This window comes from Panthera onca, chromosome B3 (assembly GCF_046562875.1).
Source record: "Panthera onca isolate mPanOnc1 chromosome B3, mPanOnc1 haplotype 2, whole genome shotgun sequence".
Taxonomy (NCBI): Eukaryota; Metazoa; Chordata; class Mammalia; order Carnivora; family Felidae; genus Panthera; species Panthera onca.
Window position 1 is genome coordinate 88,916,841 of NC_138344.1, and position 26,365 is coordinate 88,943,205.

Genomic DNA, 26,365 nt, shown 5'->3' on the forward strand with positions numbered 1-26,365 from the left:
AAATTGGAACTACATAAAAGTATAAACTTCTGCACAAAAACAAATTATCAACAAAATAAAAATCAACTTACGGAATAGAATATATTTGCAAATTATATGTCTGATAAAGGATTAATATAAAAAATATATAAAGAGCTCATACAATTTAATTTAAAAAAAAGTAATTCGGTTAAAAATTGGGCAAAGGACCTGAATAAACTTTTTCCAATAGAAGATATTCAAATGGCCAAAAGGTACATGAAAAGGTGTTCAATATCACTAAATCATTTAGGGAAATGCAAATCAAAATCATAAAATATATTACCACACATATGTTAGAATGACTACCATCAAAAAGACAAGAGATAAATGCTGGCAAGAAAGTGAGGGAAAGAGAACCCTTTTGTACCGTTGGTAGAAATTTAAAATTGGTGCAGCCACTATGAAAAATAGCATGGAGGTTTCTCAAAAAATTAAAAATAGAGCTAGCATATTATCCCACAATTGTGCATATAGGTATATAGCCAAAGGAAACACAATCACTATATTGAAGACATATCTGCATTCACAATAATCAAGACATGGAAATAACCTGAGTCCATCAACAGGTGAATAGATAAAGTGGGATACATAGAAATATATATACACATATAAATATATGAATATTATTTAGCCATAAAAAGGAAATCCTGCCATTTGTGACAACATGGATGAACCTTGAAGGCATTATGCTAAGTGAAATAATTCAGAGAAGGACAAAGACATACTGTATGATCTCACTTGTATGTGGAATCTAAGAAAAAATAAAAAAATAAAATACAAAACAAGCTTATACAAAAAAAGATCAGGGTGGCTCAATCGGTTAAGCGTCTGACATTGGCTCAGGTCATGACCTCACTGTTTGTGAATTCGAGCCCTGCATCGGGTTCTGTGCTGACTGCTCAGAGCCTGGAGCCTGTTTCAGATTCTGTGTCTCCCTTTCCCTCTCTCTGCCCCTCTTCCACTCATACTCTGTCTCTGTCTCTCTCTCAAAAATAAACATTTTAAAAAAATTTTTTTAAAAAGATAAAATTTGTGGTTATCAGAAGTGGAGGAATTGGATGTAGATGATCAAAAAGTACAAATTTCCACTTATAAGAGCAATAAATTCTGGGGATATACTGTACATCATAACTATAATTAACATTGCTGTATGGTGTGTCTGAAAGCTGCTATAAGAGAGTAGATCCTAAAAGTTCTCATTACAAGGAAAACAACTACATGAAGAGATGAATGCTCACTGAATTTATTATAGTAATCATTTTGCAATATATGTATGTCATGTCATTATGCAGCACACCTTAAACTTACACAGAGATGCATATCAGTTATAGCTCATTAAAACTGAAAGAAAAAAAAAAAGTGCCAGCAGGGCCACATACCTTCTAGAGACTACCGGTGAATGGATTCCTTGCCTTTTCTAGTTTCTGTAGTCTGCCTGCATTACTTAGCTCATGGACCCCTTCTAGCATTGTTTGTTTTTTGTTTTTATTTTTGTTTTTTTTAATCTCTGCTACTATGATCTCTTTCTCCGATTCTGATCCTCTTGCCTTCCACTCATAAGGACCCTTATGATTACATTCCGCCCCTGAAGGTAATCCAGGACAATATGTCTATCTCAAGATCCTTAACTTAATAACATTTTCAAAGTCTCTCTTGTCGTTTAATTTTGGGGAATAAGATGTGGACATCTTTGGGGAGCAATTAATCTACTTGCCACATCAATACCCAAACATAAGAAACTAGGGGAAAAGAGCACAATAAACTGAAAGTAAGTAAGTAAGTAAGTAAGTAGAAAGAAAGAAAGAAAGAAAGAAAGAAAGAAAGAAAGAAAGATAGATGATAGTAAAAATCTACTTAAGACAATTAACAATTAATAATTCCTTCAGTTGATCAACAAAATAGACAAACTTCTAACTGGACTGATCAATAAAATTCAGAGAGAACCAATTCACCAATATTAGGAATAAAAATAGGGATCTTACATCACGGATCCTATTGCCATTAAAATGATAAGATAATGGAAAAAAAAGTTGCCAACAAATTCAACTGCTTAGGTGAATTGAACATTTCCTAAAAGTACAACTCACTAAGAAAAATTTTTTCAGAAATTAGAAAAGAAAGTACCTCTATGTAATCTGTTTTATGAGGCCAACATAACACTTACACTAAAATCTGACAATATAGCATGCTAGAAATGTTACAATAATGCAAACAAAATTACACCTAGAATAAAAAACAGAAATAATTAACCAAAATCAAACTTAAGAATGGTTTTTTTATGTGGCAGGGCTATTTACAATTATTTTCCCATTGTATGCTCCCATAAACATCTTCATTTAATTTAAAGAACACTTTATTTAATGGCTACATGTAATTTTTAAGAGACAACATTACAAGTCTTTTAATAAATTGAGATGTAACAACAGAAGAACTCATAGAATTGGATAGAACAAGAAAACCAACATAACTTGACATAGGGACAAAGATATTTAACATTCAACAAAAATCTGTTATCTTCTCTATACCTCCACACACCCTAATTTGTGTGGAGTGATATGACTATTTATGGCTAATAAATTCAATCTGAAATGATTTGTGTTACTGAGCCAGTAAAAAGCACCCATATGGCCAAGCAGGTCTAAGTGTCCTTACTGTGTTAACATAGTACACACAGATTGAGATGGTGACATCACAAGATAGAGGCAGTCTGGGTGACTGGGTCTGACACTGAGCTGGTCCACACAATTCTTCCTTACTCAAATCAGCTGCCCAAACAGAGTCTCTTGTTCCTCCGTCTACTTCTGAACTTGGGTAGACCACCACTCTGCAGGACATTGGATCTGGCCAGGAGGATGACTTTCAACCAATGGAAATTAGGAGGTAAGATAGAGCCAGTATATTAATGCACCAATTATTTCTCATTAACTGTTCCCAACCTCACTATCCCAATACTGTTGGTCTGTAGATGTCACATATGACCAAACAATATTTTATATCTATAGGCCTTGTCATGAGGTGGCACTCAGCCAGGAAATGCATCATAATCATTCCTTACTCTTCTCTGCCTCCCATGCTTTTTCCATCATTCTGCCTGTCCTGGGATTGCACTTTACAAATAAATCTTCAGCAATTAATTCTTACTTCAGATTTTTTCCCCCTAGTAAAATAGGTAAGGCTACTGACACTGAAAATGTTCTAGAAACATACTTTCAGGATAGGATTTTTTTAAGTTCATTTTATTTATTTTGAAGAGGGCGGTGTAGAAAGACAGGGAGATAGAACATTCCAAGCAAACTTCATGCTGTCAGCACAGAGCCCAACATGGAGCTCGAACTCACAAACTGTGAGATCATGACCTAAGCTAAAATCAAGTCAGACGCTTGATTGACTGTGCCACCTAGACACCCCAGGGTAGGATTTTTGAGTTGTATTGTGCAAAATGACAAGAACTTGATATTCTGGTGGTAGGTGGGGTAGTAATAACCCCTGTCAGGCAGTAGCATCATACTTAACCTTTCCTCTGTTGTTATTTGGGATGAAGCTCAAGTGGAGGACAGGGATCAGGAGATAGAATTATACAGTTATTAATCTAATGGGAGCCAAGTAAGTTATACATATTTGGACCGAAAATCTGATTAATAGTAATAAATACCATAAAAAGAAAAGGTTAGACTCAAAGCAATTGATTGCTAACTGACGGAATGATCTGAAACCCGGAGAATATCAATAGAACTTTTGAAAGTAACTTTTACCTTGTGTAGTCATAAGGCAGACTGTGATGAAAATCAGAAAAGAATCCACCAAAAAGGTGAAAGAGGTAAAAAGGTGAATAAATTCATAGCAGGTACCCCAAAAGTTGAGGCATTAATATTTTTAAGAAAAAACTCCCATCACCTGTCAATACAACCAAGTTGATAACTGGCATTAAGTTTAGCAGAAAAGAACCATGTCACAGAAAAAAAAAATAAATGCTAATGATTTGGGAGATTATGTATACATATATACATATATATAGATATAGATATAGATAAAGATATAGATATAGATATAGATATAGTTATAGATATAGATATAGATATATGGATCATCTGCACAAGGATGATGGAGTAATATAAACCCGAAGAGGGCAAAATCCACTGAACAAAGGAGCACTTATCTTTAACTTGACATTTGATGTTTTTTCAAATACATTTGGTGCTTGAAGTTGGTCTAATATTTTGAGATGGCTTTTTAAAACCTGAATTTGATGATGGTCTATAGGAGACATTCTTAAACTTTAGTATGAATAAGAATTATTTGGAAATCATATTAAAACACAAATCACTGGGGCCGCTTCACAGAGCTTCTGATCTAGTAGGCGTGGGTTGGGGACAAAATTATGCATTTCTAGCAAGATCCAGATTCTGCTGATGCTGGTTCTTGCACCATAGTTTGAAAAACACAGGCCTACAGTAAAAATAATATAGATACTAGAATTTCCTTGAAAAATTATGTGATAACTTCCTGGAAATTCAGAGAAGATCCATTCTATTTGAATGAACTGATTATATATGACCTGAGAACCCAGAACAAAATGCCTCCTGAAGATAATGCCCAAGAGAGCCTCTAGGATGACTTTAATAAAAAGTAAGAAATGTGCCAATGATGAAAACACCAGCATATTTGAGAAGCTCGATAACCCTTAATAGTGGCCAGGGTTGAGAATAGGAATGCTGCCATGCATGGAAAGTGAGCTCCTTAGTATCTATAACGATGCAATCCTGGAAAAAACAGAGTCAGAGTAGCCATACTTAAGCATTACAGTTAGAGAGGATGTAATTTCACTTATAAGCAATAAGAGTAGTAATCAGAATGTCATCTAATTATTGAGAGATCTGTAGTAGATGCACTTTGTTGGGCATTTAGCTGTACTCGTTATGAAATGTCCATACATATATGTCTTACACAGACTTCGTCACCAATTTCCCAATTCTGCTACTTCTAAGGTCTTGGACATCAAGACAAACTATTACCAATTTCTTATGAATTGATGGAGAACCATATTGATGGTCATTTCTTACTTCAAACTGTAAGTAGACATCCAAAGTTACCAAAGTGGAAGTATTTTTCATCATCATCTTTTTTTTTTTTTTTTTTTTTTTTTTTTTTCAGATTTATCCCTGAGTGGGGCTTTAATGCTTAAACTGTCCCGCCTATTCAGATTATGCTGGCATATAATGTATAGTAATCCATAATCCACACTCAAATGTCTTCCTCTTTAGTCATCTAGTCATAAGGAACTCCCCAGGATTGCATAAGCATGGATTGAAAGAGAAGAGGCAAGGCAATAGGAATAAATGTCAAAAGAGTCTGAGCCATCTGCTCATGCATCTTATGTTCACTTCTGAGTCTGCCTGAACTCATTCTCCTGTAAATTATTTTCATTTGATGATACACTGCTGCTGCGCATGCTCCACTCTATGGCAGGTTCAATCAGACAATGCTCAATTCATAATCAGAAGCCTAGGCCTCATGATTAGTAGACTTTTTTATGGTTATGCATTGTCTCTACTTGAGTCCATTAGCAAGCCAATTATTTCTCAAAAGATTAGATACCTGCAGAATAAAGATACGCTAAAGTTTTGTGCTATGATTTTCCTATGGATATTTCCAGAGGCTTCTTATCACACCAGTGCTTGAAGTATCAGTATTCTGCTAGTTTGTAAGGTTTAAGTGTGAGAGCAGTTGTGATGCAGCCTGGATTCGCTACAGAGCTTTCTCTTGCTCTGTCCCCCTGGAAACTGACAGCCAAACAGGTAAATTTGTAAATAGGTGAATACAGCTCACACAACTATGGTAATTTTAGCCTCCCAAACCACAAAAGACCTAAAATTATTGTTCTTTTTTCAGGACAAGTGATGTCAGGCTCAAAAGCTTGTCTTGGTGAGGATATCTGAATTTGCTCAAAATTGCAGAACTGTTAGAAACTTTACTGAGGTAGGGGCAGCTGGGTGGCTCAGTCATTTAAGCATCTTACTTCAGCTCAGGTCATGATCTCACGGCCCTCGGGTTCCAGCCCCACTTCGGGTTCTGTGCTGACAGACAGCTCAGTGTTGGAGTCTGCTTCAGATTCTGTGTCTCCCTCTCTGCTTCTCCCCTACCTGTACTCTGTCTCTGTTTCTCTCAAAAATAAAAAAAAACATTAATTAAAAAAAAACTTTATTGAAGTAAAAAGTGCTCTTGTTTTTTTTCAGGTTTAAATCCCATACATCTCTTATTAAAACATCTAAAGTACTTGCTACTTTCTGTTCACCAATCAAATCAGCATAATATTAATACAGTGGGCTAGTATGATACTTTATGAAATTTCAAGATTTCATGATCTCTCAATTTCAGTGATCTCTCTGGAGGCAATTTCTGCTTTAGAACAAAATGGAGTAACATTAATCTTACCCTCTCAAAATAAACAACTAAACTCCAAAAATATAGAAATATCTGTTTTCAGATGTTAGATAGCAAACATCCCAGTCAGGGACCTCTAAAGAAAAGGAACAACTGACTAAGTTCTGTTATTGCCACAAATTACAGCTGGGAGAGAATTTTCTGGCTGTAGCAAGCAAAAGGGGAACCAAGTCGAAACACATGAGTGTTCCTGAGTTGAAGATATGGAGTCATAATCCTTGGCAGTTCAAGGCACATAGAGTTTGCAGAACAGAGTGTCAGAGAATATAGAGCTCCAATGCCCTGTTACTCCACCATGGCTGGAAGAAATTTTGTGATGGATATTTTTTTTTTGTATGTATACAAATATTGTTGAGCTTTGTGCTGGAATATATTGAATCTTCTTGGAAAGAAGTTTGATCCCTTCACAGATTATTAGGTAGAAACAGAATAGACTTAATCTGGGGCTGATTTTTATTCCTGCATAACAGGAAATCACAGGATTTCACAAAATCTTGGTGAAATAGATGAAAAAATGCATTGAAAGGACAGTGGTCCTTGAGAGACAGGAAACAAATGCTGTAACACAAAATTGCCCAAGCTTATTGTTGGAAGAAATACAGTGCTGGGAATAATCCCTGTCTCCAGCAGCTAGAATGAAAAAAACTTCATTATTCATGGAATATTGGGTAAAGTGCTCAAAAAGAATTTTGCCTCAGTAGAGAAGAAAATTATTCCTTGAGTAAATACTGCACTAATCTCACCTAACAGAGACTCATATTAATCTATTTCAAAAACTTGGGCAAAAAGCCATTTATATGAGTTTTATAGAATCATTTAAAACTTCCTTTTTTTTTCCTATTTTTTACTGAATATGCAAATGTGGTCATAGTTGATACATGGCTTTCTTTTTACTCTATAAAACCTTTTCTTTCCACAACACAAAACAGGAATTCTTGCTGAAACAACGTATTTACTTATTGTACAAGTCTGTGAGAAAAAGCATGTTTTTAGTTCAAATATTATTTTTCATATATATTAGTTAAAGAAGATTAGTGTTTTCAGCTACAATTTAGTGTATCTAATCATTGTAATTAGGTTATGCAGTTTTATTCAGATAATGAGTTCAAATATTTTGCTGATAATACATGAATACTGAATTAAAATATTCTGTCAAAATTTAAAACTCAACTCCACAGTACCATGGCATTTGAAATCTGCTGCCAAGGATTTCATGCAGACATTCAAGTAAAATATATATATATGTATATATGTTACATATAATATATATGTGTATATATTATGTGTATATATATATATATATATATTTAACTTATTGAAAACATAAAGTATCTTCTTTTTGAAATTTTCATAGCATTTAAATTAAATTTGTATGTACATTCATTTGGTTTATTTTCCATTTATTTCTTAGAACTAACTGATAATATTTACCTTGAGAATACCATTTTATATTCTGTGTCTGTGAAAGAAATGTATTTTCTATGAATAAAACAACAAATATTTTTACATTTTTCTCTATGGTAAGGAACCATTGCTTTATTTAGATTCTCACATTATATATTATACACAGATTACATTCATTTGAATACTCTTAAATAATGCCATACAGCATATGATTAAATTAACTCTTTAAAGCTATAGTCAATTGTTTTCACTGGGAGTGAGTACTTATTTTTTATAAGTCATTAGAGTAGATACTACAAAGATTCAAATACAGAATACAAAATGTATGGCATGTTCATTGCCATAGAGCAAGTTGAGTAAGGATGATGAAAGTAACATTGATGACTGCAAAAGAAGACAAAATACTATAGGAAGGTTATTAACAATGATATAAGAAGGTAGCATGGAGCTGTATTGCATATAGGTAGGGGATTAAGACACATCTTCCTAAAGTAGGCTACATCATTTTGGGGTCTCAAGAACTGGGGAGTATGATAGAAATTTTCATTTCTACCAAACTTAAAGTTCATTGGTAGGATGTTAGATCATGAGATAGGTGGGGATGGCATCCAAGAACAGTAAAGGCTCAGCTCAGAGTGAGCTTGAGCTGAAAACCACAAATTCACACAGGCTTTTGATCCACAGAGAGACTGCAGAGCCAATTAGGCTTCTGAGAAGGTTAGCCTATTCCAGAATATCAGAATCTGGATGGGGAGAAGAAGTCTTCTACCTGGTAGTGCAACCCATGAAGGATGTGGGAGTCTGAGCAGGGAGAGATGGGTATTTGTTCATGGGAGAAGGGCCACAGTGGAGGTGGAACATATGGTACATATGGAGAATTGATTAAATAAGAACACATATTAAGGTAATTTTAACAAGGTGCCTTCTGCCAGAGACTGTAGTTAGAAACGGGGAGAATACAACGTACTTTATGGCACCGGGCTCAGAACAATGTGAATTTGTGGTTTTCAACTGATAGGTAGATATATTGATTGATAAATTGATAAATATATGGATAAATATAGACCTAGATGTACATATTTATATTTACTTTTATACAAAAATTGCCTAGTTCTCTCTGCCAAGATGGTCTAGGAATAGCAGTACTTCAAAAGTAATAAGCATACCAGCATGCCTAACTCATAACTCTTAGTTTCTGTGACATTTTTTCACCAAATAAACCAGGACATCTTGGAAAAATGTCTGATTTGAGGTCTGGACAATGAGAGTACAAAATGAGTCTGGAGCATCTTGTTCTTCCAGAAAGTGAGAAAGTGTTCAAAAAAAAAAAAAAAAAGTGCTCAAAGAATGATACTATATCAAAAGGACACAGAAACGAGTTACCTTTGGTCAAATCTTGAACAACTTAAGCTAAAAAATAAATAGGAATCTTAAGAAGTTATAATTCATTGCATAAAATATAAAGACATAAATCTATTCTGATATAAATAATAAATGCATGTAAGCTTGATGTGGAACAAAATGTTATACAATTACATTTTGTCTTTCCACGAAATAATTGATTACAAAAAAGAAGTAAGAATAACTTCATAATGGAAAAGTATGTCAGCCTCCACCTTAATGAAGTTATCAAAGTGAACTTCATTAGTACAGGGACAAATTAAAACTGTTCACCATCTGTTGGGATGCAGTTGAGAACACAGCATAACTGCCGTGATATTCCTGCCAAGTGTACACAACCTGAATCAAATCAGAAGAAAACATCAAACACATTTAAATTGATCACCATTCTACAAAATAAATGGCCTATAAGCTTAAAAAGGTCATGAAAGTCAAGGGAAGAATAGGACCCTATTTCCTTAGGGGTAATGTTTATGTTATAACTGTTTAATTATGTTATAGCTGATAACGGTCTAAACAGTCCCTCTATATTAAGTGTCTTCCTTCTAAAATTCATAATTTTATGAAATTAATCTGTCAAAAGCATTACTTTTTTCATGTTAATAGAATAAATCTAAAAACTTCAACATTATTATATACCATCCTGGTCTGGAACCTAGTCTCACTGCCTTCTCTAGCCTCTACTGTTTTTTTGTTTTTATTTTTTTAATGTTTATTTTTGAGAGAGAGAGAGAAAGAGAAAGAGAGAGAGAGCACAAGGTGGTGGGAGGGGCAGAGAGAGTGAGACACAGAATCCAAAACAGGTTCCAGGCTCTGAGCTGTCAGCACAGAGCCCGATGTGGGGCTCAAACCCAAGGACCGTGAGGTCATGACCCAAGTCGAAGCCAGACACTTAATCCACTGAGCCACCCAGTCACCCTAGCCTCTACTTCTTACTTACAAGGAAGTTATTTCAAATTGAATTACTTTATGATTATGAAATAGAACTCCATTTCAGTCATTTTTTTTTTTCTGTCACAATATTATTCTTCAGGACTACCTCATCTTTCATCTTTATGCATTTTTTTATTCCTTAGCTGAATATAGCTTCTTATTTCTCCAAACTCATATTGATCATACTTAAATAAATCTACCCTATGGGGCATCTAGGTGGCTCAGTAGGTTGAGCGTCTAACTTTGGCTCAGGTCACGATCTCATGGTTCATGAATTTGAGCCCTACATTGGGCTCACTGCTGTCAGCTCAAAGCCCGCTTCAGATTTTCCATTCTCTTCTCTCTCTGACCCTTCCCCGCTCAAGCTCTCTCTCCCTGAAAAATAAATAAACATTAAAAAATAAAAAGAAATCTAACCTGCAGTTTTGATATGTGTAAACAAGTATTTTTCCCAATTTTATATATATTCCTCAGTAGTAGAAATTCTATTTTATCCTCCATGCTAATTAACAAAACTTGGTGCTCATGAAATTGTTGAAGTTGTGAATAATTTCTGTTCACATACTTGACTGAGAAAAGTCATAAGGCATATAAACATAGCTATATGTCAAACTGACATATGATACTTTGTATAAAGAGACCCCTACTATTTGGTTAAGCACAAGTAATTTTCTTGGAATCATGAATGAAAATTATTGCAGATATTTTAAATACAAAGCTAAGTTGGAATTTTATTTATAAATTAATTTTAAAAGCTGGATTTACTTATTCCAAACCTACTAGCACCAAAGAGTTAACACCTTGTGCTATTCTTTGTACACATAACAAATGCAATAGGTTATCAGTGAGTTCTGTATGACCAAAATCTAGGAGCAATGCAGTAAAATAAAGGGCTGAACTTTATGTTCACATTTTATCTTTTGAAGTTGCTGAGATAGGGAATTCAGAATAGACTCTAGAAGCCTCAAAGTCCATCTCCTAATGAATAAATTTTATATTCCTTATAAATCCATAGACCTCTGTATTAATCTGGCTCTATTTAGCACTTCAATTTCATTCACTCATTCATTCAATAAATATTTAATGAGCACTACAGCACTCAAGGTACTGTTATAGGTCCTAAGGATACAGTGATGAACAAAAAGATAATTTGCCTGCCATCATTGAGTTTGTATTCTATAATGGGAGAGGGACATTGATCCAATGAAAAAAGAAATTAGTATAATTCACCTCAGTAAGGTGATAGATGTTATGAAGAAAAACTAAAGCACATTCTACAATTACAAAATATATGTATATATTTTAAGCTAGGATAATGGCAAAAGTTCTCTATGGTAAGGAGACATTCGAGCTAAGATCTGAATGAACTGAGGGAGTGTACCATGTGACTATAGGAAGGAAGAGATAACAACACTTTTCCTTGTTTAAACAACTATCTTCACTACCACTCCTTAATATTCTGTCATCATTTGTACTTGATAGTGCAGACGTCTTGCACTACTGCAAAGTATGTTATCATATTATGAGACTTTATGCCTGTAGGCTTTTAAATGGGATATTTTGTCTTTGTGCATACCCATTCAACCACCAATTTTACGAAAAATGTTAATATCCCACCTTAAACATACACACTCATGCAACTAACAGCTAAACAAAAAATAAGCAATACAGGGGTCCTGCTGCAGTCACTATCACACCAAAGTTACCATTATCTTGACTTCCTACACCATGAATTAGTTTTCCATGTCGCGTTAGTCTTAAATGAATGGAATCATAAAGCATCACTCTATTATGCCTATATTTTTTTAAAAACTAAATATTATGTGTCTATTTTTTATCTGTGTTTACTGTTTGTGGTGATAGTGTATTCACTCTTATGGTTATTTGTCCTAGGTATGAATTTTTAATTGGGATTTTTTACATCAAAGATTTTATGCTCACGAGAAAGAATATTCTTTCTCTCTTTCTTATGATTATTTTTTCTCACCTCGTTTTGTGTATCTTTTTGTCGGGTTTTACTATTAAGCTTACTGTTAGGTTTAAAACAGCCTTTTAAAATAATGTTAACTAAATCCTTTCTTTGTCTATTCCCCAGAACATTTATAGCATGAGTTTCTGCTGGGTTGAAATGGTGACTGACTAACAGAAGGCTTTTGATAAAACATGTATTCTACTTTGAGATAATTATATGTTTTATTTGGCATACTGCATGAAAAATCTAATTTAACCTTTACAAATATTCATTTGGTGGAAGATAGTATCAAAATTACCATTAAAATCAATTTGAACTATATTTTTGGAATCTCTGATATTTCACTTTATACAATCATTTCACAAGTTTGCTTGTAATGCTGAGGAAATATTGATGTCAATAATGTGTTCTTGTTGAACTATTACTCTAACTCAAAATAAAAACTAGGGAGTCTTTCTTAAGAAAAAAAAATCAAGCAAATATTCCTGGCTATTTATAAAATAAATAATAACATTACTAGTGATGTTTAGTTGAATTTTCACAGATTTTTTTTAATTATCAGAGCTGATTTTTTTATACTTTCTGGTCTACCTTAGAAGACTTACAGTCTTCTGTAGTTATAGAATGTGCTATAACTTCAAAGATACTTTTTTTGACGAGAATGTTTATTCAGGTTTTAACTTAGGCATCACTTTCTTCAGAGAAGTCTTCCCTAACCACCCTAGCTAAATCAGTACCATTCATTCTCTATTATGAAATGCTAATTTTATCTTTGTCACTGCCCTTGTCAATACTTGTCATTAACTTATCTACTCCTCAGCCTGGCAAGATCCTCAAAGGCAAGGACTTTGTTTACCCCATTGCCAAGAGCAGTGTCAGGCCCCACGAAGAGCTCATGCTTGACCAGTTGATTGCTGTGTACTAACAGAGGGGTTTCAAAAGCAAATAGTTACAAGAATTTCATGTTTACATTCTACTGGTGTTTGTTTATTTTTACTTTTTATTTAATTCCAGTATGGCTAACATACAATGTTATTTTAGTTTCAAGTATACAATATAGTGATTCAACAATTCTATACATTACTCAGTGCTCATCATGATACGTATACTCTTTAGCCCATCACCGATTTCACCTACTTCGCCATGCCCCCACGTATTTCCCCTTTGATAACCATCAGTTTTTTCTTTACAGTTGAGAGTTTGTTTTTGTCTCTTTTTTTTCTTTATTCATTTTTTTTCTTTCTGAAATTCCACCTAAGAGTGAAATTATATAGTATTTGTCTTTGTCTGACTTATTTCACATAGAAATTATACTTTCTAGAAATATCCATATTGTTGCAAATGGAAAAATTTCATTCTTTTTTATGGGTATGAAATATTTAGTATTGTATATACATACCATATTTTTTTATCCATTCATCTATTGATGGACACATGGGCTCCTTCCATAATTTGTTATTGGAAATAATGTTTCAATAAACATAGAGGTGGATATATCCTTTTGAATTTGTGTTTTCATATTCCCTGGGTAAATTCCTGGGAGTAGAATTTCTCATAATTAATGGTAATTCTATTTTTAATTTTTTGAGGAATCTTCATACTGCTTTCGACAGAAGCTGGACTAATTTGCATACCCACCAACAGGGCACAAGGGTGCTTTTTTCTCCACATCTTCACCAACACTTGTTTCTTGTGTTTTTGTTTTTGTTTTTGTTTTTGGCCATTCTGACAGGTGTGAAGTGATATCTCATTGTGGCTTGATTTCCATTTCCTTGGTGATGAGTGATGTTGAGAAACTTTTCATGTGACTGTTGGCTATCTGTATGTCTTCTTTGGAGAGATATCTGCTCATGTCTTCTGCTCATTTTTAATTGGATTATTTGTTTTTTGGATGTTGAATTGTGTAAGTTCTTTATATATTTTGAATACTAACCTTTTATCAGAGACATCCTTTGCAAATATCTTCTCCCATTTCGTGGGTTGTCTTTTTGTTTTGTTGATTATTTCCTTTGCTGTGCAGAAGCCTTTTACTTTGATGTAGTCCCAATAGTTTATCTTTTTTTTCTCGCCCTTGCTTCAGGAGACATATCTAGAAAAATGTTGCTATGGCCAGTGTTAGAGAAATTGGTGCCTTTGCTCACTTCTAGAATTTTTGTGGTTTCAGGTCTCACATTTAGCTCTTTAATCCATTTGAGTTTATTTTTTGTGTATGGTGCAAGAAAGTGGTCCAGTTTCATTCTTTTGCTTGTAACCATTTAGGTTTCCCAACACCATTTGTTGAAGAGACTGTCTTTTTCTCATTGGATATTCTTGCTCCTTTGTTGAATATTAATTGACCATTTAATCATGGGTTTATTTCTGGGCTCTCTACTCTATTCCATTGACTTATCTGTCTGTTTTGTGCCAGTACTGTAGTGTTTTGATTAGTACAGTGTTGTAGTATATCTTGCATTTGGGATTGTGATACCTCTACTTTTGTTCTTTTTGTAGATTGCTTTGACTACTTAGGGTCTTTTGTGGTTACATACAAATTTTAGGATGATTTGTTCTAGTTCTATGAAAATGCTTTTGACATTTTAATAGGGGTTGCATTAAATATATGGATTGCCTTGAATAGTATGAACATTTTTTCAAATTTTTATTTAAATTCTATTTAGTTAACATATAGGCTAATATTGACTTCAGATGTAGAATTTAGTGATTCATCATTTACCTATTACACTCAATGCTCATCACAAGTCCCCTCCTTAATACCCATCACCCATCTAGTCCACCTCCCTCCCACCTCCCTCTATCAAGCCTCAGTTTATTCTCTATAGTTAAGAGTCTCTTATGATTTGCTTCCTTCTCTTTCATTCCTCCTTTCCCTATGTTTATCTGTTTTGTTTCTTAAATTACACATATGAGTGAAATCATATGATATTTGGTTTCTCTGACCGACGTATTTTGCTTAGCATAATACACTCTAGCTCCATCCACATTTCTGCAATTGGTAAGATTTCAGTCTTTTTATGGCTGAATAATATTCCATTATGTATACACAGCACAACTTCTTTGTTCACTCATCAGTCAATGGACATTGAGACTCTTTCCATAATTTGGCTATTGTTGATAATGCTGCCATAAACAGTGGGATGCATGTGCCCCTTTGATCAGTATTTTTGTATCCTTTGGGTAAATACCTAATAGTACAATTTCTGGATCATAGGCTAGTTCCATTTCTAACTTTTTGAATAGCATCCATACTTTTTACCAGGGTGGCTGAACGAATTTGCATTCCCATTAACAGTGTGTGAGGGTTCCCCTTTCTCCACATCCTTGCCAACACCTACTGTTTCCTGTGTTGGTAATTTTAGCCATTCTGACAGGTGTGAGGTGGTATCTCATCATGATTTGGATTTGTATTTCCCTGATGAGAGTCGTGTTTGGCATCTTTTCATTTGTCTATTGGCCACCTGGATGTCTTCTTTGGAAAAATGTCCGTTCATGTCTTCTGCCCATTTCTTCAGTGGATCATTTATTTTTGGGGTGTAGAGTTTGATAAGTTCTTTATTACTTTGGATACTTTATCCAAAAATGACATATCCTTTATCCGATATGTCATTTGCAAATATCTTCTACCCTTCTGTAGGCTGCCTTTTAATTTGTTGATTGTTTCCTTTGCTGTGCAGAAGCCTTTTATCTTCATGAAGTCCCAAACAGTTTTTGCTTTTGTTTCCCTTGCCTCCAGTGATGTGTCCAGTAAGAAGTTGCTCCACCTTAGGTCAAAGAAGTTCCTGTCTGTGTTCTCCTCTAGTATTTTGATAGTTTCCTATATCACATTTAGGTCTTTCATCCATTTTGAATGTATTTTTGTGTATGGTGTAGGAAAGTGACCCAGTTTCATTCTCCTGCATGTTGCTGTCCATTCTTCCCATCACCATTTGTTGAAGACACTGTCTTTTTTTCCATTGGATATTCTTTCCTGCATTGTCAAAGATTAGTTGACCATATAGTTTGTGGGTCCATTTCTGGGTTCTCTATTCTGTTCCATTGATCTATGCCTCTTTTTTGTGCCAGTACTATACTATCTTGATGATTACAGCTTAATGTCTGGAATTGTGATGCCTCCAGCTTTGCTTCTCTTTTTCAATATTGCTTTGGCTATTCAGAGTCTTTTCTGGTTCCATACAGAGTTTAGGATTATTTGTGCTAGCTCTGTGAAAAATGCTGGTGGTATTTTGATAGGGATTGCAATTAAATGTGTAGATTGCTTTGGGTGGTAGAGACATTTTAACAATATTTGTTCTTCCAGTCCGTGAGCATGGAATGTTTTGTTTTGTTTTGTTTTTTTCCATTTCTTTGTGTCTTCTTCAGTTTCTTTCATTAATGTTCTGTACCTTTCAGAGTACAGATATTTTATCTCCTTGGTTAGGTTTATTCCTAGGTATCTTATGGTTTTTGATGCAATTGTAAATGGGATCAATTCCTTGATTTCTGGTTCTGCTGCTTCATTATTGTATAGAAATACAGCAGATTTCTGTACATTGATTGTATATCCTACAGCTTTGCTGAATTCGTGTTGGCTTTTCTACATAAAGTATAATGTTGTCTGTAATGGTGAAAGTTTGACTTATTCCTTGCTGATTTGGATTCCTTTTATTTATTATTGTTGTCTGATTGCTAAGGCTAGGACTTCCAATACTATGATAAATAGCAATAGTGGGAGCAGACATCCTTGTCTTGTTCCTGATCATAGAGGAAACACTTGAGGATCATATCAGCTGTTGGTCTTTCCTACATGGCCTTTATGATGTTAAGGTATGTTCCCTCTATCCCTACTTTGTTGGGGATTTTTATCAAGAATGGATGCTGTGGATAATATGTACATTTTAACAATATTTGTTCTTCCAATCCTTGAGCATGGAATATTTTTCCAATTGTTTTTGTCATCTTAAATTTCTTTCATTGTTTTATAGTTTTTGAGTACATGTCTTTAACTTCCTTAGTTAAATTTTTTCCTAGGTATTTTATTATTTGGTGCAATTGAAAATGGGATTGTTTTCGTAATTTGTCTTTCTGCTACTTGATTATTAGTGTATAGAAATGCAATGGATTTTTGTATATTAGTTTTTATACTGCGACCTTAGTGAATTCATTTATCAGTTCTAGTGGGGTTTTTTGTAGTCTTTAGGTTTTTCCATGTAGAGTATCATTTCATCTGCAAATAGTGCAAGTTTTACTTCTTTACCAGTTTGACACGCACACACACACACACACACACACACACACACATACACACACACATACACATACATATATATATAAGCATGTACTTTGTTGAGAGTTTTCATCATAAATGGATATTATAATTTGTCAAATTCTTTTTCTGCTCCTATGAAATGAGCATATGGTTTTTATCCCTTCTCATACTGATGTGATGTATCACATTGATTTCAGAATATTGAACCACCCTTGCATACTGGAAATAAATCTCACTTGGTTGTGGTGAATGATATTTTAAACATATTGTTGGATTCACTTTGCTGGTATTTTGTTAAGGATTTTTGCATATATATATATATATATATATATATATATATATATGAGAGATTTTGGTCTATAGTTCTCTCTCTTTCTCTCTTTCCTTTGTAGTATGTTTATACAGTTTTGGTATCAGGGTAATGCCAGCCTCAGAATGAATCAGGAAGCATTCTTGCCTCTCCTATCTTTAATGGAATACTTTGAGAAGAATGGGTATTAATTCTTTAACTGTTTGGTAGAATTCACCTGTGCAACCATCTTATCATGGACATTTGTTTATTGGGAATTTTTTGATTACTGATTCAATTTCATTGCTGGTAATGGATCTTTCAAATTTTCTACTTCTTCATGGTTTAGTTTTATTAGATTATATGTTTTTAGCAATTTATTCATTTCTCCTAGGTTGTCAAATTTGTTGGTATATAGTTTTTCATAATATTCTTATGTTCCCTTGTATTTCCGTGGTGTCTTTTGTTATTTCTCCTACTTTATTTCTGATTTTGTTTAACACTCCTTTTGTTTTGTTTTGTTTTGTTTTGTTTTGTTTTGTTTTGTTTTGTTTTCATGAGTCTAGGTAAAGGTTTATCAGTTTTGTTGAACTTTTTTTTTTAATATATGAAATTTATTGTCAAATTGGTTTCCATACATCACCCAGTGCTCATCCCAAAAGATGCCCTCTTCAATGCCCATCACCTACCCTACCCTCCCTTCCACCCCCCATCAACCCTCAGTTTGTTCTCAGTTTTTAACAGTCTCTTATGCTTTGGCTATCTCCCACTCTAACCTCTTTTTTTTTTTTTTTCCTTCCCCTCCCCCATGGGTTTCTGTTAAGTTTCTCAGGATCCACATAAGCATGAAAACATATGGTATCTGGCTTTCTCTGTATGGCTTATTTCATTTAGCATCACACTTTCCAGTTCGATCCACGTTGCTACAAAGGGCCATGTTTCATTCTTTCTCATTGCCACGTAGTACTCCATTGTGTATATAAACCACAATTTCTTTATCCATTCATCAGTTGATGGACATTTAGGCTTTTTCCACAATTTGGCTATTGTTGAGAGCGCTGCTATAAACATCGGGGTACAAGTTCCCCTATGCATCAGTACTCCTGTATCCCTTGGGTAAATTCCTAGTAGTGCTACTCCTGGGTCATAGGGTAGGTCTATTTTTAATTTTTTGAGGAACCTGCACACTGTTTTCCAGAGTGGCTGCACCAATTTGCATTCCCACCAGCAGTGCAAGAGGGTTCCCGTTTCTCCACATCCTCTCCAGCATCTATAGTCTCCTGATTTGTTCATTTTGGCCACTCTGACTGGCGTGAGGTGATATCTGAGTGTGGTTTTGTATGTCCCTGATGAGGACCAATGTTAAGCATCTTCTCATGTGCCTGTTGACCATCTGGATGTCTTCTTTAGAGAAGTGTCTGTTCATGTTTTCTGCCCATTCACTGGATTATTTGTTTTTTGGGTGTGGAGTTTGGTGAGCTCTTTATAGATTTTGGATAAATCTATATAAATCTATACAAATCTATATAAATCTAAAAATCTCTGCTTTTTACCTTCATGAGGTCCCAATAGTTCATTTTTGCTTTTAATTCCCTTGCCTTTGGGGATGTGTCAAGTAAGAAATTGCTACGGCTGAGGTCAGAGAGGTCTTTTCCTGCTTTCTCCTCTAATATTTTGATGGTTTCCTGTCTCACATTCAGGTCCTTTATCCATTTTGAGTTTATTTTTGTGAATGGTGTGAGAAAGTGGTCTAGTTTCAACCTTCTGCATGTTGCTGTCCAGTTCTCCCAGCACCATTTGTTAGAGACTGTCTTTTTTCCATTGGGTGTTCTTTCCTGCTTTGTCAAAAATTAGTTGGCCATACGTTTGTGGGTCTATTTCTGGGGTTTCTATTCTATTCCATTTGTCTATGTGTCTGTTTTTGTGCCAATCCATGCTGTCTTGATGATTACAGCTTTGTAGTAGAGGCTAAAGTCTGGGATTGTGATGCCTCCTGCTTTGGTCATCTTCCTCAAAATTATTTTGGCTATTAGGGACCTTTTGTGGTTCCATATGAATTTTAGGATTGCTTGTTCTAGCTTCGAGAAGAATAGTGGTGCAATTTTGATTGGGATTGCATTGAATGTGTAAATAGCTTTGAGTAGTATTGACATTTTGACAATATTTATTCTTCCCACCCATGAGCACGGAATGTTTTTCTAATTCTTTATATCTTCTTCAATTTCCTTCATAAGCTTTCTATAGTTTTCAACATACAGATCTTGTACATCATTGGCTAGATTTATTCCTAGGTATTTTATGCTTCTGGGTGCAATTGTGAATGGGATCGGTTTCTTTATTTGTCTTTCTGTTGCTTCATTATTACTGTATAAGAATGCAACTGATTTCTGTACATTGATTTTATATACTGCAATTTTGCTGAATTCATGTATCATTTCTAGCAGACTTTTGGTGGAGTCTATCGGATTTTCCATGTATAATATCATGTCATCTGCAAAAAGCGAAAGCTTGACTTCATCTTTGCCAATTTTGATGCCTTTGATTTCCTTTTGTTGTCTGATTGCTGATGCTAGCACTTCCAACACTATGTTAAACAACAGCAGTGAGAGTGGACATCCCTGTTGTGTTCCTGACCTCAGGGGAAAAGCGCTCAGTTTTTCCCCAATGAGGATGATATTAGCTGTGGGCTTTCATAAATGGCTTTTATGATGTTTAACTATGTTCCTTCTATCCCAACTTTTCGAAGGTTTTTATTAAGAAAGGATGCTGAATTTTGTCAAATGCTTTTTCTGCATCGATTGACAGGATCATATGGTTCTTCTCTTTTTTTTTATTAATGTGATGTATCACATTGATTGATTTGCGAATGTTGAACCAGCCCTGCATCCCAGGAATGAATCCCACTTGATCATGGTGAATAATTCTTTTTATATGCTGTTGAATTCGATTTGCTAGTATCTTACTGAGAATTTTTGCATCCATATTCATCAAGGATATTGGCCTGTAGTTCTTTTTTTTTTTTTTTTTTTTTTTTTTTTTTTTTTTCCTGTGTCTCTGTCTGGTTTAGGAATCAAAGTAATACTGGCTTCATAGAATGAGTCTGGAAATTTTCCTTCCCTTTCTATTTTTTGGAATAGCTTGAGAAGGATAAGTATTATCTCTGCTTTAAACGTCTGGTAGAATTCCCCAGGGAAGCCATCTGGTCCTGGACTCTTATTTGTTGGGAGATTTTTGATTAACTGATTCAATTTCTTCGCTGGTTATGGGTCTGTTCAAGCTTTCTATTTCCTCCAGTTTGAGTTTTGGAAGTGTGTTGGTGTTTAGGAATTTGTCCATTTCTTCCAGGTTGTCCAGTTTGTTGGCATATAATTTTTCATAGTATTCCCTGATAATTGCTTGTATTTCTGAGGGATTGGTTGTAATAATTCCATTTTCATTCCTGATTTTATCTATTTGAGTCATCTCCCTTTTCTTTTTGAGAAGCCTGGCTAGAGGTTTATCAATTTTGTTTATTTTTTCAAAAAACCAACTCTTGTTTTCATTGATCTGCTCTACAGTTTTTGTAGAATCTATATTGTTTATTGCTGCTCTGATCTTTATTATTTCTCTTTTTCTGCTGGGTTTGGGTTTCTCTTCTTCTTTGCTGCTCTGCTTCTATTTCCTTTAGGTGTGCTGTTAGATTTTGCTTTTGGGATTTTTCTTGTTTCTTGAGATAGTCCTGGGTTGTAATGTATTTTCCTCTCAAGACTGCCTTCACTGCATCCCAAAGCATTTGGATTGTTGTATTTTCATTTTCATTTGTTTCCATATATATTTTAATTTCTTCTCTAATTGCCTGGTTGACCCATTCATTCTTTAGTAGGGTGTTCTTTGACCTCCATGCTTTTGGAGGTTTTCCAGACTTTTTCCTATGGTTGATTTCAAGCTTCATAGCATTGTGGTCCGAACATATGCATGGTATGATCTCAATTCTTGTATACTTATGAAGGGCTGTTTTGTGACCCAGTATGTGATCTATCTTGGAGAATGTTCCATGTGCACTTGAGAAGAAAGTATATTCTGTTGCTTTGGGATGCAGAGTTCTAAATATATCTGTCAAGTCCATCTGATCCAATGTATCATTCAGGGCCCTTGTTTCTTTATTGACCGTGTGTCTAGATGATCTATCCATTGTTGTAAGTGGGGTATTAAAGTCCCCTGCAATTACCACATTCTTATCAATAAGGTTGCTTATGTTTGTGAGTAATTGTTTTATATATTTGGGGCTCCTGTATTCGGCACAGAGACATTTATAATTGTTAGTTCTTCTTGATGGATAGACCCTGTGATTATTATATAATGCCCTTCTTCATCTCTTGTTACAGCCTTTAATTTAAAGTCTAGTTTGTCTGATATAAGTATGGCTACTCCAGCTTTCTGTTGACTTCCAGTAGCATGATAAATAGTTCTCCATACCCTCACTGTCAGCCTGAAGGTGTCCTCAGGTCTAAAATGAGTCTCTTGTAGACAGCAAATAGATGGGTCTTGTTTTTTTATCCATTCTGATACCCTATGTCTTTTGGTTGGTGCATTTAGTCCATTTACATTCAGTTTTATTATAGAAAGATATGGGTTTAGAGTCATTGTGATGTCTATAGGACTCATGCTTGTAGCGATGTCTCTGATACTTTGTCTCACAGAGTCCCCGTTAGGATCTCTTGTAGGGCTGGTTTAGTGGTGATGAATTCCTTCAGTTTTTGTTTGTTTGGGAAGAACTTTATCTCTCCTTCTATTCTAAATGACAGATTTGCTGGATAGAGGATCTCAGCCGCATATTTTTTCTGTTCATCACATTGAAGATTTCCTGCCATTCCTTTCTGGCCTGCCAAGTTTCAGTAGAGAGATCCGTCACTAGTCTTATTGGTCTCCCTTTATATGTTAGAGCATGTTTATCCATAGCTGCTTTCAGAATTTTCTCTGTATCCCTGTATTTTGCCAGTGTCACTATGATATGTCATGCAGAAGATCGATTCAAGTTACATCTGAAGGGAGTTCTCTGTGCTTCTTGGATTTCAATGCGTTTTTCCTTCTCCAGATCAGGGAAGTTCTCAGCTATGATTTCTTCAAGTACCCCTTCAGCACCTTTCCCTCTTTCTTCCTCCTCTGGAATACCAATTATGCGTATATTATTCCTTTTTAGTGCATGACTTAGTTCTCTAATTTTCCCCTCATACTCCTGGATTTTTTTATCTCTCTTTTTCTCAGCTTCTTCTTTTTCCATAACTTTATCTTCTAGTTCACCTATTCTCTCCTCTGCCTCTTCAATCCGAGCCGTAGTTGTCTCCATTTTATTTTGCAGCTCGTTGATAGCATTTTTTAGCTCCTCCTGGCTGTTCCTTAGTCCCTTGATCTCTGAAGCAAGAGATTCTCTGCTGTCCTTTATACTGTTTTCAAGCCCAGCGATTAATTTTATGACTATTACTCTAAATTCACTTTCTGTTATATTGTTTAAATCGTTTTTGATCATTTCGTTAGCTGTGGTTATTTCCTGGAGGTTTTTTTGAGGGGAATTCTTCCGTTTCCTCATTTTGGATAGTCCCTGGAGTGGTGCTGGACTGCGGGGCACTTCCCCTGTGCTGTCTTGACATAACTTGTGTTGTTGGGCGGGGCCGCAGTCAGACTTGATGTATGCCCCCAGCCCACTGCTGGGGCCACAGTCAGACTGGTGTGTATTTTCTCTTCCCCTCTCCTAGGGGCAGGATTCACTGTGGTGTGGCGTGGCCTGTGAGGGCTACTTGCACACTGCCAGGCTTGTGGTGCTGGGGATCTGGTGTATTAGCTGGGGTGGATAGGCAATGTGCACAGGGGCAGGAGGGGCAGGCTCAGCTTGCTTTTCCTTTGATGATCAGCTTCGGGAGGGGCCCTGCGGCAAGGGGAGGGAGTCAGACCTGCTGGAGGGATGGATCCGCAGAAGCACAGTGTTGGGTGTTTTCACAGTGCAAGCAAGTTCCCTGACAGGATCCGGTTCCCTTTGGGATTTTGGCCAGGGGATGGGTGAGGGAGATGGCGCTGGCGAGCACCTTTGTTCCCCGCCAAGCTGCGCTCTGTTGTCCAGGGCTCAACAACTCTCCCTCCCATTGTCCTCCAGCCTTCCCGTTCTCCAAACAGATCTGTTAACTTATAACCTTCCAGATGTTAAGTCCCGCTTGCTCTCAGAACACACTCCATCCGGCCCCTCCGTTTTTGTAAGCCAGACTCGCGGGCTCTGCTTTGCTCGCGGGCTGCCCTCCACCCTGGCTCCCTCCCACCAGTCCGTGTAGCGCACACTGCCTCTCCGCCCTTCCTACCCTCTTCCGTGGGCCTCTTGTCTATGCTTGGCTCCGGAGAATTCATTCTGCTAGTCTTCTGGTGATTTTCTGGGTTATTTAGGCAGGTGTGGGTGGAATCTAGGAGATCCGTGGGACACGGTGAGCCCAGCGTCCTCCTACTCCGCCATCTTATCAGAAGCCCCCAGTTTTGTTGATCTTTTCAAAGAACCAGCTCCTGGTTTTATTGGTCTGTTCTATTTGTTTTTTTCTATTTATATTGTTTTTGCTGTAATCTTTATTATTTCTTTTCTTTTATTAGTTTTGGGTTTGTTTGTTCTTTTTCTAGTTTCTTTAGATGTCATGTTTGGCTGTTTGTTTCAGATTTTTCTTGCTTCTTGAGTAAGGACAGCATTGTTACACACTTTACTCTTAGAACAGTTTTGGTGCATCCCAGAGATTTTGGATCATTGTGTTTCCATTTTCATTTGTCTCCATGTAATTTTTTTTTAGTTTCCTATTCCATTAATTTGTTGACCCATTCATTGTTTAATAGCATGTTATTTAACCTCCATGTATTTGTGCCCTTTCCAGATTTTCTTATTGTTGTGGATTTCTAGTTTCAAAGCACTGTGGTTAGAACAGATTTATGGTATGACTCCAGTCTTTTTGAATTTTTGAGACTTGTTTGTGGCCTAATATATGATCTATTCTGGAGAATATTCTGTGTGCACTTGAAAAAAATGTGTACTTTACTGTTTTAGTATGGAATATCTGAATATATATGTTAGATCCATCAGGTCCAATGTGTCATTTAAAGCCATTGTTTCCTTGTTGATTTTCTATTTGGATGTAAGTTAAAGTTTCCTACTATTGATTACTTCCTTATGTTTGCTGTTAGCTGCTGTATGGATTTGTGTGTTCTCATGTTGGGTGCATAATTATTTACACTATTATATCTTTTGTTTTGATGTTCCCTTTATAATTATATAGTGGCTTTCTTTGTCTCTTGTTACACTCTTTCTTTTCAAATCTGTTTTGCCCAATATAAGTATTACTGCCTTTGCTTTCTTTTCACTGCCATTTGCATAATAAATGCTTTTCTATCCCTTCACTTTCAATCTGCAGGTGTCCTTAGGTCTGAAAAGAGTCCCTTATAGGCAGCATATAGATGGGTTTTGGATGTATATGTATGTGTGTGTGTGTTTGTGTGTGTGTGTGTGTGTGTGTGTGTGTGTGTGTGTGCGCGCATTTATATATATACTTTTTTTGTCTCTTTCTTGTTCAGCTTGATTGCTTTCCATTGCTCTGTCCTCCAGGTCACTGATTTGGTCTTCTGCTTCCTCTAGTCTACTATTTATTGTATTTAGTGTATTTTTAATTCCAGTTATTGAGTTCATCATCTCTGATTGGTTATTTTTTATGTTTTCTATCTCTTTGTTAAGCATCCTACTGAGGTTCTCCACTCTTTTCTCAAGCCCAGTGAGTGTTTCTATGATTATTACTTTAAATTGTCTATCAGGCATATTATATTTGTTTTGCTTAGGTTTCTTGCTGTGGTTTTGTTCTGTTCTTTCATTTGGGACATATTTTTGTGTCTACTCATTTTGTCTAAATTTCTGTGTCTGTTTCTATGTGTTAAGAATGTCAGGTATGTTTCCTGCTCTTGAAAGTGGTGGCCTTATGAAGACGAGGTCCTGTAGGGCCCTGTTGTGCAATGTCCCCTGTTCACTAGAATCTGGCCCTTTGAATGGTCTCCTGTGTATGCTGTGTGTGCCCTACTGTGTGGCTGAGTCCTGTTTGCCTTCAGTCCAGTCATCTACATTGACTCTCTCTGCCATGGGCAGGGCTTTGTCCCTATGTATTTAGTGGGCCAGTCATGGGCTACCTTGAGCTTGAATTGAGTCATGTTAGGCCTTTGTCAAAGATAGAGTAGCACCAAACTACAGGGCACTTTCCCTGTGTTGTCTCCAGGGAAGCTTTTGTTGGTGGGTTCGGCCTACAGTCCGACCAGATGTTTGCCCCCAGCCCACTGCTGGGGTCAGAGTCAAACTGGTATGTATTGTTATCTTTCCTTCTCCCTAGTGAAGGAGTCACTTGGCAATGCTGCTCCCTGTTGGGGTGGCTTTCACCCTGCCAGGTTTATGGCACTGCTTTTGATGGGCTCCAGCCAAGGGTATACTGGAGGGGGCAGTTTTGAGGAGAATGTGGAGGCAGGGCACACAGTGTTAGCAAGGTTTGTGCAGGTCTGCTGTGGGAAAAGGTACTGGAGAAGAGGCCTGGCTGTACGGGGCATGTCCACAGGAAAACTCTAAGGCCAGGGTGTGTTAGTGAGTGAGGTAGTTGAGTATTGGCACCGGGCTTATTCCCACAGGTGT